Raw genomic sequence first — 15,683 nt, 5'->3', positions numbered from 1 at the left:
CCCTTCAAACAAATAAATAACAATTGTCATTTTCCTGACTTGGTACCGGCATTTTAGCTAGCTAAACCTCGATTATATGACAAAAGTATCAAATTTCATTATATTGACAACGATGCGTGAACAAAACAAACAGACATCATAGGCAAAAAAGACTCCTCAGTGACACTCAAAACCAACGATCGAAAGGTTTTAAGCACTGGAACAAAACGACCAGATCAACATGGCTCTAACGTTGAATCGCACTTATGAGAATGTAAACGCCACACAGGTATAATTATAAAAAAATGTAGTTCAAAGTATGACAATAATATCATCTATAGTTCTTTAGACATATCCTTTGCAGAAAGTAAATTAGAGGGCATACAACAATTTATTAGCAAATACGAAAGACCAAAATACAAAAAATATAACAGAACAATAACACAATAGCGAGATGTTTAAGTACAAAGCCACGTCATATGTATCAAAGAAACACAAACAGTCACACGGACAAAGCAAATATAAAAGGTAATGCAAACAACAAAATGATGAGATGTGTAAACACAGAGCCACGTCAAATGGATATTACCAAAAATGTACAAACGGTAAAAGTAATATTAAAAAAGACAAATAAGAGAACACTATAACACGTATAAAGATGAAAAACAAAATCAGTACGCAGAATCTATACTTCAAGACAATCGTGTATTATTTTTGAAGTTGATACGGAAAATTTATCAACAATGTCTTGGAACCTTCCGAAGAACTTTCTTAGAAAAAGGACGAGACGTTCTTTGACATACCCCTGGTTCATCAACTTTATGCTCAAACACTCGGATGTCTTACAAAGTTTAAGTAGGAGCTGCAAGCTCTTGAATACCAAATAAATTGTAAAATGTATATCTCATATACAGGTGAAGTTGGTATATTGCCACTAAGGTTGGGGAAAATTGATAATTTAAAATTAAAATCGTCTCGTTTGTGATAGATTCTGGTACTGAGATTACTGTGTATGTCAAATTCGAGGTATTAGTCTAAAAATGAAGCAGAGGAAGCTGTGTCTGTTGTTTCTTCAATTTCTAGTTCTACAGGATATATTAATGGAACCCAATCATAAAAGTTCGAATTGTTAATGGAAAGAACATCATAAATATATCTGAAATTGAAATTAAATAATCTGGCTTCTTTAATCTTCTTGTTTTTGACAAGTGTCTAAAGGAACTCTGATTCAAACGAAAATAAGAAGAGATCGGCAAGGAGATGTGCACAGTTCGTTGCCATAGGAATGCCGACAATTAGTTGAAACATTCTACCTTCAAATTTAACAATGTTGTCGATAAGAAAAACCCGGAATACTGATCACTTTTTCCTCTGTGAAGCATATTTTACCTTGTTGTTCACTATTAAAAAAATATGCCTTAAGGTATCTCAAATAATAAAGTTATAGCGTATGCTACCATTTTCATGATTGAAGGCATTGTGAAATGTTCTTTTTAGGCGATTGTTCAATTTTACATTACAGTTGGTGGTACACAGGGTTAAACAAATCAAAAGTTTTGATAAAACTAATTTCAGAAATAGACCGAGATTTAAAATTATCCAGAAGTTCCTTAAGTTTTTAATAATCCTCATAAGGTAATACCACTACGCGAGTGACCAATTTTACAGTATTCCTGAAGACCCTCTTTCACTGGAGACATACTTTTAGTCAATCTAATGGACAATCCTGTAGTGGGACATGCCTATGAGCCGGCAATGTACCGTTGTGTGTATGAATATGGTGAAGCTTACATGTAGGTATCCAATACAAACAAGGTAAGTCCTCTGATTTATTGTTCAATGTAATGTTCACTGAAGCCATGATTCGCCAAAATTTCATCCTTGTCAAATGATATGTCTTTGTATGTTGGGTTTCCTGGGTGCTCAGTTATTCCTAATTCTTTGACAAGATAGTCGTAGTGATACGATGTACAAACAAAGACAATATTATTTGAAGCTTTACAACAGGAACAACAATCATAATGAGATGGTATACATTTCATAGCCTTTTCGTCTCTTAAAACATTTTATAACTCATGAATGCGACGTTTTATCAGAAACCGGATTGTTTTGAACCATTCTGACAAAGTGTCCAGTTCAGTTTAATAAATCATGGAAACATACGGAGACAACCAAAAACATGAGAAAATGTCTGTTAAATAAGTATTGACACTAGCAGTATTAAAATCCACGTAAAAGATTCAAGATACCGTCTTAATGGGTGAAGAAATAAATTGGAAAATGAGATTAATAAAAAATGGTTTTAGTGTAATTGTCATTTGTTCTTTTGTATACAGTTGTATATTTTTTTCAAAATTATCAAAACAAATTATGTGAATTGATGGATGTTTTTAGTCCTTACAACTCATATGTTTCTGAATGAAGCAATGCCTCTTCCCGCTTTCCAATATTTAAAAAAAAGACGAAAGACAGTTATAGTTAACATAATGTTTTCGTACAGATAAATGATAGTCCTGACACTGGAATAAAAAACGGATACAACACTAGAATGACGTCACGACAATATTAAATAATTTGTCGGGCATTTTTGCTGATCTTCTACAGAGGTATCTAGTTAATTGTGAAGATTTATTCAGCACACCTAAAAACGCAGATAGGCGAATGATTATTCGTGATATACTATTGGCTGGCAACGAATTTTGGATGGAAAATGTTTTTTTTTAATTAAAATGAATGATATGCTTATAGTAATGGATGTACTGTAAGCAAAGAAAAAAACATATGCGAAAGCTGTTATGAAAACATAGATGTTGGCTAATTATTGAAAATGGTGAATTAGCATGCAATAATTACCACATCAACGGCCTTATCAAAACAGGCTCTATATTAAGGCACAAAGAAATACACAAAGTACATGGAAATCTACTCTTGGAAAAACAACAAATTTAATAAATCATATAATAGTACGTGGTGATATTAGAACATCAATATTAGACACAAGAGTAACAAGCAGATATATACAGTGACCAATACTTAGTTAAGTCAAAGATCAGAATTAAACTGTCAAAATATAAAAGTGACAAAAAAAAAGCAAAACAGAGATATACGACCTAAACAAGCTCAAAAATGTGGATGTAAGAAAAAGTACAACTTATAGGTTGCACTTTGTAAATACAGCTGTTTCTCAAAACACGCCTCGTTTGGGGAGTAATTGAATATTCATAGAAAATTAATTTTGTTTACATACTGGTTCCCAGTTATGCTCTCTGTGTTCCATATCGCAGAGACAGAATTTTGACTTTTGAAAAAAATTGTGGTGCATATGAACTTTCAATTCTAGGATAAGATTTTTTTCAAAATTTCATAGTAAAAGTGGTACAGTTTTAGCCGTAAAAGGAGTTCCTATGGGAAATCGCATTGTCAATATTTACAGAAATGCAACCTATATAGGGTGAAACAGGGGAACATTCAGAATTTAACCAAATTTGCTTTATTTCACAGATTTTAAAGAAATTAACTCAAATAAGAAGTTTTATCAATATTTAATGAAGATTGATAGAATCCTGGGCCTTAAATATGATGACACAGCATAAATTCACAGTTTACAGTATGCATAGTTTACTTAAAGTCCTGGATACAAAATTAAATCATAATATTTGCCTATTTGTAAGTTAAATTGTTAAGAAGCGCTTATATTTACTCTTCGCAGTCATTGAAACTCATAGATCCTTCCTAAATATTATTTATGGGGTATTTCTGTCCTTTCGATAACCCAAAAGTAAGCCGCAACACATACATCTGCTTTTTTGTCACCACGGCATAATAAATACAAGCTAGAAAAACAAATATATCTGAAGAAAACTTACAATAGTGTGTTCTATCCTAAATATGTACTAAATATTCCAAATTGCTAGAAACAGCAGAATGATTTAGGAAATTTGAGGCCCCAGGGGCAAAAAACATAGAAAATTGCCTACCCCCTGGGTCATAAAACAAATAATTTAACTTGTAAATGCTATGATTTTATGATTTTAAAGTTCTTGATATAGAAAACAATAACTATGCTTGGAAGTTATGCAAAAATCAGATGTTAGCAGTCATCTCTACAACATTTTAAGTGAATTTATATCTCAGACTGGTATCTGCATACATACAACTATTGAAAATATGGCTTTGTTTGAACACTTCTAGTATATATAGTAGCTAAATTGTGTCAGATATATGGTTACAAATGATTCTGTTGTGACAAGAATTCTAAATTGACCATTTGAGGCAGAAAATGTGTTCTTTAATTGACAAATAGGCATACAGTAAGATGTGGACTGGAGATAGAGGCTGGATTGGATACTTTATATAATCTTGAATGTTGTAATGATTGACTGCTAAACATTACATTTATGATATTCTGATATGCTTTCAATATGTTATCAAAACAGTTTTTAACAGGTTCTAGGCATTTTTTATCAGAAAATATGCAAATAGGGTAAGCTGGCAATAATTAAAGTCTTGTTTTCAAATTCTTTAAAAAATTTAAACTGGGGAGGGGGTAAAAAATGTATAGTAAAGAAAAACTTAGAGTATACACAGTGATTTCCTTAAGACTTTAATGCTGATAAATGAGTATTAATGTGAGAAAAACTGATTTTAGAGAGTTTTCTATTTGAATAAATGTCTGTATAGGTTGCACTTTGTAAATACAGCTGTTTCTCAAAACACGCCTCCTTTGGGGAGTTATTGAATATTCATAGACAATTAATTTTGTTTACATACTGGTTCCCAGTTATGCTCTCTGTGTTCCATATCGCAGAGACACAACTTGGGAATGTTACCAGTAAATAAACACGTGCATATTGTTTACATTGAAATCTGTGGTAACCTTTCATTCGAGGTAGGGGTAGTTAAGAAAATTAGTGTAAGTTTAAACTCTGAGAAGTTCAGGACATATAAACGTTGAAAATATGCCGCACAGCCCTATATTTTGACCTTTGGAAAACATTGTGGTGCATATGAACTTTCAATTCTAGGATAAGATTTATTTCAAAACTTCATTGTAAAAGTGGTACAGTTTTAGCCGTAAAAGGAGTTCCTATGGGAAATTGCATTGTCAATATTTACAGAAATGCAACCTATAGTGAGAAACATATTCCATGAACTGAAAGAGGGTGACAGAAGATCCAGTGTTGAAATATGAAAGTGCAGTAGAGATAAAAACTAAGGCAGCTAAACAGGTTTTTAGGTTTAAATTCGGTTTAAAATGTCATTTTCAGTGTCGAGTGATATACCATTATTTGCTAATCCCAAAAATATATGGTTTCTATACAATTTTGTTTGAAATAAGGGAGACAACTTTCAGTCTGAAGAAATTCCACTTCTAGTATTAGGCACAACTTTTTGGAACCTTTGGTCCTCAGTGCTCTTCAACTTTGTACTTGTTTTGGCTTTCCGAACTTTTTTCATTTGGGCGTCGCTGGTTGGTCTTGTGTGAACGAGTTGCCCGTCTGGCGTATTAAATGTGAAACCTGGAACCTTTTGTTAGCTATTTTTCGTGTGTTTCTCTGTCCTATATGTTCTCCTATCTATTTGTATTGTAGTCTTGTCATGTAGTGTTTTCATTTAAATGTTATATTTAACATTGCCATAAAAGCGGGAGGTTTGGCATGCCACAAACCAGGTTCAACCAACCATTGTTTTTCTTAACATGTCTGGAAAATGGCCATTAATATACTATAGTTTGTAATACCGGCGTCACAGATCAGCGTATAGCACCGACGTACGGGCGTGTTAAAAAATCATGGACGCGGCCAATACGTTAGTAATTTTGGATGCATTCAACCTGTCAATCATATCTGTAACGTGTGCACAACTAGCTTTAAGCATGTATTGGGCGTACGAGAAGCGTACCTAAGCGTTTACCGGGCGTTCAAGAAACGTATGGTTTCGTATGCCTGGCGTTTGTTTAACATAGATGGAATGCACGCTACGAAGTAAAAAAGTTTCTTGAACGTATTTGAGACGCGTCCCGGTCATATCTTGGACGTTCTATCATGGGTTGTGTGTTACAAAAACACCCGCATACGTTTTAGTTAAAGTCGAACGATCTCGAAGCGTATACAACGTGCCCTAAGCGTGTCTCAAACTTATCTGTAGCGCGTTGGACGCGCTTGTAGCGTATGTACAACGTACGCGTATCGTACAAGTATACGCTATACAAACGCTTGAGCTGGATGAACATTTCCTCGAGTTGTAGCGTTCACCAAGCGTAAACCTTTGTATTTCGAAGTACTTTAAATTAATGCAACGCGCGTTTAGTGATTGCTTAGCGTTCATCTGGCGTGCAACTAACGTATACCGACTTTGTCAATTTTCTCTGTACGTTTGGTGCACGCCGGTCTATACGTCTATATGTGTGACGACGGCATTATAACCCGGATTTGTTTTCTTTTTTTCAATTTATTAATGAATTACGAACAGCGGTATACTACTGTTGCCTTTATTTATATGATAGTTTATTTGACACTGTTTTAAAATATATATTGTTCTATATACTTTAACCTGCAATAAGCACAAACAATAGTCACTTCCGGATTACTAAAGGTCCCTTTTGGTTTTCTGTTTTAAAGTCATATGGCTTGTTCACCAATGTACTATGTCCTATGGCTTTAAGATGTACAAATATGAATTTAAGGCAAATGTTGAAATCTTGAACGTCAATTAACCAGTAACCTTGACGTCAGTTTCAATGTCATGTACCCAGAACTAAAGATCTTAGGTCTCTTATATGTATAGTTAACAAGTTATATCACTTTATGCACAATTCTAAATTGAAGAGAGGCGAATACTTCCATTTAATGTCTACGCACCCTTTCAAACCAAAAATGGACTTACGACATGTTTCAATTGACAGTTTAATATAATTATGCTGTCAATATTTTGTACGGTTTACGAAAGGAATTGAGGATAAGATAAACTCAAAATTTAGAATATGACTTTGACCTTTGATCTTGACCTTATTTATCTTTTTGAACCAGGGAACTCAAACCCAAAAATCCCAGGTCTCAATCACTTATGGATTATCAAATTACAAATGCAAATCAATTATATCAAATGCATAATGAGAAATAACTCTCAAATAAAGTCTTCGGAACTCTTTGGTGAAAACCACCCTCAACATCCTGAAGCCTTAGCGAGCAACTAGGTACCATAAACTTGTCGTAATCATTTACGGTATCACAGGCTACTTAGAAATGGAAAGTTCACAATTGGAAAGCTGAAATCATCTCTTTTGTCGTTAAATGTTGTTTTCAATCGACCATCATTGTCAGTTTCTAAATGTAAGTCAAGATATGAGGCCGACTTTACTGTATATGTTGTATCCTTTATCTCTAGTTCAATGGGATAGATGCGTTCGACATAGTCACCAAACTTTGAATTATATAGTGAAAGAACATCATCTATATAGCGGAAAGCAGAGTTAAATTATGAATTTTTCTCCAAAAGTCGTGTAAAAAAGAACATGACATAAAATAATGTTGATAATCTTCTTCAGTAAAGCATTTGTCACATAAATCAATGTTTGTTACCTTCCATCTAAATAATAACTTTTTAGTAGGTAATATACTTTGTAAAAGTTTCCATCGATATACCTTAAATTTATTTTCTTCTAAGGGCGTTTTTCAATAAAAGCGTGAATTTCAGACTTAAAAATGGAAAATCAACTGTTCTAAAATTTTATTTCAAGAGTTTATTTGAATACCTCTCATCTTTTACAGGTTTATCTGTCCAGTTAATACTTGCTATTTTGTCTTTACAATTTTTGAGTTTTCCTATCCATATCCCTTCGTTTTTTTTTATTTATAATTAATCCGGAATAAGATCCGAAGATCTCAAGTCCATTCAATGCTAGTTCGATGTCATTTTTATCATAAAAAAAAAAAGTTGTGTCATCAGCTAATTGGCTTTTTTTAATACAATGTGTTTTTCTATCAAATTTTATCTGAACTCCTTTAATAACTGCGTTATTGTGAAGTCTCAGTGTCAATATTTCAACGGATATGACAAAAAGTAGAGTAGATAAGAGACACCCTTGTCTAATCCCTCTTTAATTCTTAAACATTTCTGAAATCCACCCATTATTAATAATACATGTTTGAATATCAGTATACAAAGTTTTAACCCAATTTATGAATGATTCATTGTATCCAAAGTGATATAAAGTATCTAACATAAATTTCCCGTCAAAGGCTGTCAAAGGGTGTCAAAGAGTGTCAAAGGCTTTTTAAAAATCGACAAAAACAATAGCCCTTCTATATTATATATATCTACTTAATCCATAATGTCTTATATTTGCCTTAAAATAAATCCAATTAATCTATTTTTTATGTATCCAGACTGATCTGTGTTTATGAGTTTTGGTAAAACTTTTTTCAGTCGTTGAGCTAGTACATGGGAAAAGATTTTAGAATCGACGTATTGTAATGAAATTGGTCTATAATTTTCTAATTTTAATAGGTCACCCTTTTTATGCCCCACCTACGATAGTATAGGGGCATTATGCTTTCTGGTCTGTGTGTCCGTTCGTTCGTTCGTCCGTTCGTCCGTCCGTCCGTCCGTTCGTCCGTCCGTCCGTCCGTTCGTCCATCTGTCCATCTTCAGGTTGAAGTTTTTGGTCAAGGTAGTTTTTGATGAAGTTGAAGTCCAATCAACTTGAAACTTAGTACACATGAGCTCTATGATATGATCTTTCTAATTTTAATGCCAAATTGGAGTTTTGACCCCAATTTTACTGTTCACTGAACATAGAAAATGATAGTACAAATTTCAGGTTAAAGTTTTTGGTCGAAGGTAGATTTTGATGAAAATAAAGTCCAATCTACTTGAAACTTAGTATACATGTTCCCTATGATATGATCGTTCTAATTTTAATGCCAATTTCACGGTCCACTATACATAGAAAATGATAGTGCGAAAGGGGCATCCGTGTAGTATGGACACATTATTGTTAAATATTAACGACAAAACACTTGACCGCTGCGAGAAAGTCAATAAATTATCTTCATGACCTTTGATATATACTTTAACAAGTAAATATTTAAGTTTCAAAACGTTTTGTAAAATTTTACGGATAGACTGTCAAGTCCAAGAGACTTGTTAAATTTTATATTTTTTATCGCTTCAGAACACTCCTCAAGCGTAACTGAACCATCACACAATAGTTTTTCTTCATCATATACTTTATTTTCTAATTTTGTATTTTTAATGTATTCTTGAGATAATGTATCATTAGGATTTTGTGATGAAAACAATTTTTCATAGTAGTTTTTAATTTCAAGTAAAATCTTACTTTGATCTTTTAAAACATTGTTTGTTTCAACTTATAACTTATTTATCGATTTCTTAATTTGACTTTGCTTTTCAAGTCCCTAAAAATACACATTATTTTTTTTCTCCTAATTCAACCCATTTTTCTCTTGCCCTGATTTGTGCACCAATTGTTTTCTCATCATAAATCTTATACAGTTCTGATTCCACATTTTTAATAACATCATTCAAATTAGGTTTTAACAAATTTAATTGGTCTCTTTCAACCATCCTTTCCTGTAATTCTTTTTCTAAGGTGTGTGTGACTTCTCTTTTGGTTTTTGCTTTTGATTTACAATATTTTACAGTAGCTTCTTTAATTTCAAGTTTTAATATATCCCAAAAAATCCGACAGTCTGTATCTCTATTTTGGTATTGATTTAAAAAGTTAGTAATCAAATAGTTAATTAAACTCTGATAATCTTTATTTTCTAAGACGGAGTTATTTAGTTTCCAAAATCCACGTCCTTTTTCTGATGCCCCCGTTTTAAATGTTAAACACACATATGATCAGTATACTGAATCGTTGCCGGTTTAATTTTACATGTATCTATCTGAGGTCTTGAAAGAGGGACGAAAGATACCAAAGCGACAGTCAAACTCATAAATCGAAAATAAACTGACAACGCCATGGCCAAAAATGAAAACGGAAAATAGGCAACAATAGCACACGCAACATAGAAAACTAAAGAATAAGCAACACGAACCCCATAAAAAAACTAGGGGTATTCTCAGGTGCTCCAGAAGGGTAAGCAGATCCTGCTCTACATGTGGCACCCGTCTTGTTGCTTATGTTATAACAAATCCGATAAATAGTCTAATTCGGTAGGTCACATTCATCAAAGGGAAGGGGATTGTAGTTACGACGTGAGGAACATATCCGATATCATTTGTGAAACGGTTATTCCATAACGGTCAACCAACCCGTGATGGCGTCCGTAAAATTTACGAAGGGATAATTTCAACTGCACCAATTGGAACTCTTGATTTAATAGCTTTCTTTTGAGCAGCAACCCTCTATCAAGATCATCATGATAGGAAATGCAAGCACGGGAATATCGTATCAATTGGGAGATATATACCCCGTATGCAGGTGCTGCAGGAATGTTGCTACTTAGAAATGGAAAGTTCACAATTGGAAGGCTGAAATCATCTCTTTTGTCTTAAAGTTTTGTTTTCAATCTACCCTCATTGTCAATTTCTAGATGTAAGTCAAGATAATTAAATTGCTATCAATCAATATTAGATAATATTCTACTCGCCTGAGATTTATCTTTTCTCCTCCAAGTAAACTGTTGTACATTGCATTCATAACTCGCCAAATATCAATAAGATTATTATCTTTTAACAACGATTTCAGGCTTGATACTGGTTTATTATTTTTTGTGATTGTTACTTGCACTTATTATATCAATATTTTTTTTATGTTTCATTAAAGTCTCCCCCAGTTATTGTGAGTCCAGTATCATTTTCTTTCACATAGAGATCCACCTTTTTAAAAAATGACTTTCTTGCAGTTGTGTTGTTTGGTCCATATTAATAAACTATTGAAAAAATAGTGTTTTATTAATTTGGATATTTAATAAAACAATCCTTCTATCTTTATATGTAAAATGATTGATAATCTCATACTTCAATAAATTGTTTGTAAATATCGAAACCCCCCTGCTTGCTGATGTACCATTACTGCAAAAAAATATCAAAGTTAGTTTGATTTTTTATTTCATTTTCAATATCTCAGTCTATATGAGTTTCTTGTTTTAAGGCTCTTAATATTTTTTGAGATTTTAACCATGTCACGCTTTTCTCTTGAGTGCATGCCATTTACATTAAGCATGTTAAAGCTGCACAATTTTACTGTGTTATCAAATAGCATATTAAAAAGTTTACAATTCTAACCACAACAATGAATAAATTATGCATTTTCTCCATACACATATATCAATTTGGTATTTACACATCTTTTAAAGAAATATCAATACTTATAAACATCACAATGCGGGATCGCATACTATTCTTTTTCTTAATTGCACATACATGTACATGCTGTTTGATACACATGAATTATCAGTCTGAACGTTTTTATGTTTCTACAACAAAGATATTCATGATGTTCTCTTGTAATATAAATTGTTGGATTGTATATACAAATTTCAATTATACACATTGAATCTTTGAAACTGGTATAAATATGTGTGTAAAAATTTGTACGGAAATCATGGAAATTACTTTTGTTGAATGGATGTTTTTGCACAACAGGTAAGGAATATATATCTTTTATTATCAATATTGAACACAGAAAAGTATTTTTAAAAATTATATCTAGTATGTCTGTGTAAACGATTTCACTGTCTGGAGTAAATACCGGTTTGGCAATACTATTATGAACTTTAAATATTTGAATTATTCATTTCGTTGCTACATGTATAAATAGTACATACAGGGAAAAAACTTTATAATATGTAAACACAAACCAGCTGTTTAAACATTGAGTTAATACTTTTTCTGTCTACATATATTTATATCATCACATAACTACGTGTTACTACACTTCGTATTACTTCATTTCCACAACTTGCACATAATATAAAAAACATTGTTTCCAAAATCGTGTATACACGTATGTCGATTTTGAAAAACTCTTTCAGTTTGAGCTTACTATTTCATGTTTTTTTCATATTTTATATTTTTTTATTTTTGATAAGATAAAATTATTTACCTTGACATGATTGTTTTTATTTATTCGTATTAGATTTTCAAGTTTTTCCTGTATTTTGTTTCTTTTGTATTCTGTAATTCTGTCAATCGGGTCGGCGAGTCCCGGATCAATCGGCGTTTTTTTTTCACTGAGAGAAGAATACAAACAAAATGGCGGACTCCGACTGTTTTGAATCTGTTAAAGAAAACTCTTCAGTAGGCAGAGGCTATGAGTCTGACTTCTCCACAAGAGGTATGTCTAATAATTCTTTAGAAAGAGAGAGCAAGAAACGCAAATTTACAACCCCTAGTCAAAATAAAAGTTATTCACACGCAATTCAAACCCCAGCCACAGTTCGATGTAGACCATTACGCAATGCCCTTCGACCCGCTGTCCCCGATAACCAGCATATTATTATCAGTGCTAGAGGTTTTCACCTAGCAGAAGAAAATCCCATAAAAATTCAAAACAATATTTCAAAGGAGTATGGAATAGTTGAAAATATTAGACCAATAAGATCTGGTAACATTATTATAAACTGTATGGATGGTATGCAACTAAAACAACTGACGAAAGCGACTCAACTAGGTGAATGGAAGGTCAAGTGATCTTAACCACAAAGTTTTCTGGGCTCACAAGGATGCATATGTAATGTACCTCAGGAATATTATGAGGAAGACATTAAATATGCATTAAATGAATATGGGGTCACAAAAGCCACAAGGCTTACATATTATGACAAACAACAAGCCAAAAGAGCACCATCTAGAAACTAGAACTATAAAATTGTTCTTTAGCATACCACAAATGCCAACATCTGTATGCATTGGGTTTCTAAAGTACAGAGTAAAACTTTTTGTACCTAGGCCAATCCAATGCTATAATGGGCCAACAGTTTGACCATGTTGCCACAAATTGTAAAAGGGATAAAGCATGTGTTAAGTGTAGTTTAAGACACGCAGGCCAGTGTAATACTGATACAGCAGTGTGTGTTAACTGCAAAGGCCCTCATCAGGCAAACTCCAAAGATTGTCCTAAAAAAGTAGAAAAACAAAAAGCTCATTAAAAGAGCAAGGAATTAACAATATCAGTCAGTCGGTGAAGCCATTAAAATTGTAAAAGGTGAAGACACTAAGACCTTTGTTGCTGAGAAAGAATTAAATATGCAACATATCAGTAAAACAAAACCCCGCAAAAACCCATGTTGGGTGAAGTAAACACTATCGTTTCCTAAATAGTATCAACAATGACTATTGCAATAAGTCATATAATTAATGCTCCAAAATGTAGCAAAGTACATCAGTGAAGTGGCCAAAACTCTAAATTTGTGTAATGTTGACACAGATAAAATGAATCATTATATTGAGAAAAGCCAGTCCATCAGTATATAACATTCAAAATATTCAATACATATATATATATATATATATATATATATATATATAAGTCTGAAAATTACACCAAACAGTGTTAGAGTTAGATTTTATACTGACAAATTTTTGTCCGTCCCTCAGCGGGATTCGAACTCACACCTTTGATACACTACAGCACCAATCGCTTAGCCTCATGTCCAGCGCTCTAGACCACTCGACCACATCCGCTATATAAAAAATATAACTTCAATAGTCGTAGTGTTACCTTGTCACGGAAGGTGAATCTAGAGATAGACATGAGACACGTGTTTTTTAAGCGTGTGTAGATGTTATATTATTATTTTCATACACAATGTATTTATTATTTGTCAGCAATCTAACTCAACAATTTTTATATATCATATAGGATCATGATTCATTTCATTATACAGTCACTAGAAATATATATATAAGTCTGAAAGATTGTGTAACAATACCGATAAATAGATGGAAAACAAAACACTAAAAAGTGTTGTATATCATTGCACAAAGATGGAAAAACTGAACAGATGATTTAAATTATACAATAATTGCAAATATTTCGGCTCAACAAATGGCCTTCTTCGGTGACAAAAGTTTTAACAATAATGAGATATAATGTATAAGGTGTAAACATAGATCACTAATAATACAGGTAAGTTTTGGTCGATTGATTTTAATCCAAAATCCTGAATATAATAATATAAACACTAGACTGTAAATTTAATTATTTCTTTCTATTGATTCCATCTGGATGGAGGACACCCAGTGTTTTTACCCAAAACCTCTCCCGATTTTCTCTTTGCCTATTTTGCCATGTACAATCCTGTTCGATCACAAGGATCTTCATGTGATCAAAATCTTTCAGATTGTGATCTGGTAACCTGAAATGTTGGCTGACAGGAATATACGTTTTTTTTGTGAGGTCACTCCTGTGGCCATTGAGGCGTTTGTGAAATGGCTGCATAGATTCACCAACATATTGGAGACCACATCTAGGACACTCAAGAACGTAAATCACGTTTGAGCTTTTGCAGTTGACATTGCAGAAGATCTTGTATGTCTTTTCTGTGGTCTTACTGTGAAATGTCAACTGCAAAAGCTCAAACGTGATTTACGTTCTTGAGTGTCCTAGATGTGGTCTCCAATATGTTGGTGAATCTATGCAGCCATTTGTCAGTATAAAATCTAACTCTAACACTGTTTGGTGTAATTTTCAGACTTATATATTTATATATATATATATATATATATATATACAGTGCCTAGAAAATCAACCTAACGATGTTAGAGTAGATTTGATTCGTAACTTCCTCCCCGGCGCCGGGGCTGGAACCTGTACTTTTTTATTTCAATAAATCGTTGTCAAAGCCTATTGAAATATATATTTTATATATATATATTAAATGACTGAATTAATAGTCAACGATAAATCTTACGGGGCGATGGATCATATAAACATGATGCAGTACACTACAAAATATAATATATAACAAATCTAAAAGGGTACAACATCACCAAAAACACAATAAAACGAACAATATGTTTCGAAAATTTACAGATCTAACATTGTTGGGTTGATGTTTAGACGAGTTGTATATACATTATGTACACAGCCATGTATCACCATCATTGCTGGTGATCCGATGAATACATCTGTTGTAGAGTTGTCACTGACTCAGACGTACTTATATATATATAAGTATGCCTAACAATGTAATTTTAACACACTATTTAGTATGTAAATATAAGAATGTTTAATATATTTACAAAATGATGAAAATAAACGCAATATTTCGCTAGACCAACTAGCTTTATAGAAAATTTTGCAGCTCAATGTCTATGTTGAATTTGGATTGAGCTGCCTTAAAAATAAGAAAATGTTGCAGCTCAATGTCTATGTTGAATTTGGATTGAGCTGCCTTAAAAATAAGAAAATGTTGCAGCTCCATGTATATGTTGCTCTTGGATTTAGCTGCCTTAAAAATACATAATTGGTAGTTGAAATTAGCAACGTCCATTGGCCGATATTACGGGATAAAAAGGACGATGCTTTTTTTTAAAAATTATTCTTTATCTTTCCTGTATCTTTTCTCGTCTTTTTCGTTAAGACCATCAGGTTCTAAAGTGTAGCTATATATATATATATAGAGTTTGTGGATCCAAAAGTTTTCTCTTCTCCTTCTCGCCGTGGTGTCCCACTCGGTGTTGACTTCTATAATTTGGAAAGTGACATTATCAAAAGGATGTTTCGTTGA

The sequence above is a fragment of the Mytilus galloprovincialis genome, chromosome 7, assembly GCF_965363235.1.
Source record: "Mytilus galloprovincialis chromosome 7, xbMytGall1.hap1.1, whole genome shotgun sequence".
Taxonomy (NCBI): domain Eukaryota; kingdom Metazoa; phylum Mollusca; class Bivalvia; order Mytilida; family Mytilidae; genus Mytilus; species Mytilus galloprovincialis.
This window is presented reverse-complemented; position numbering follows the sequence as displayed.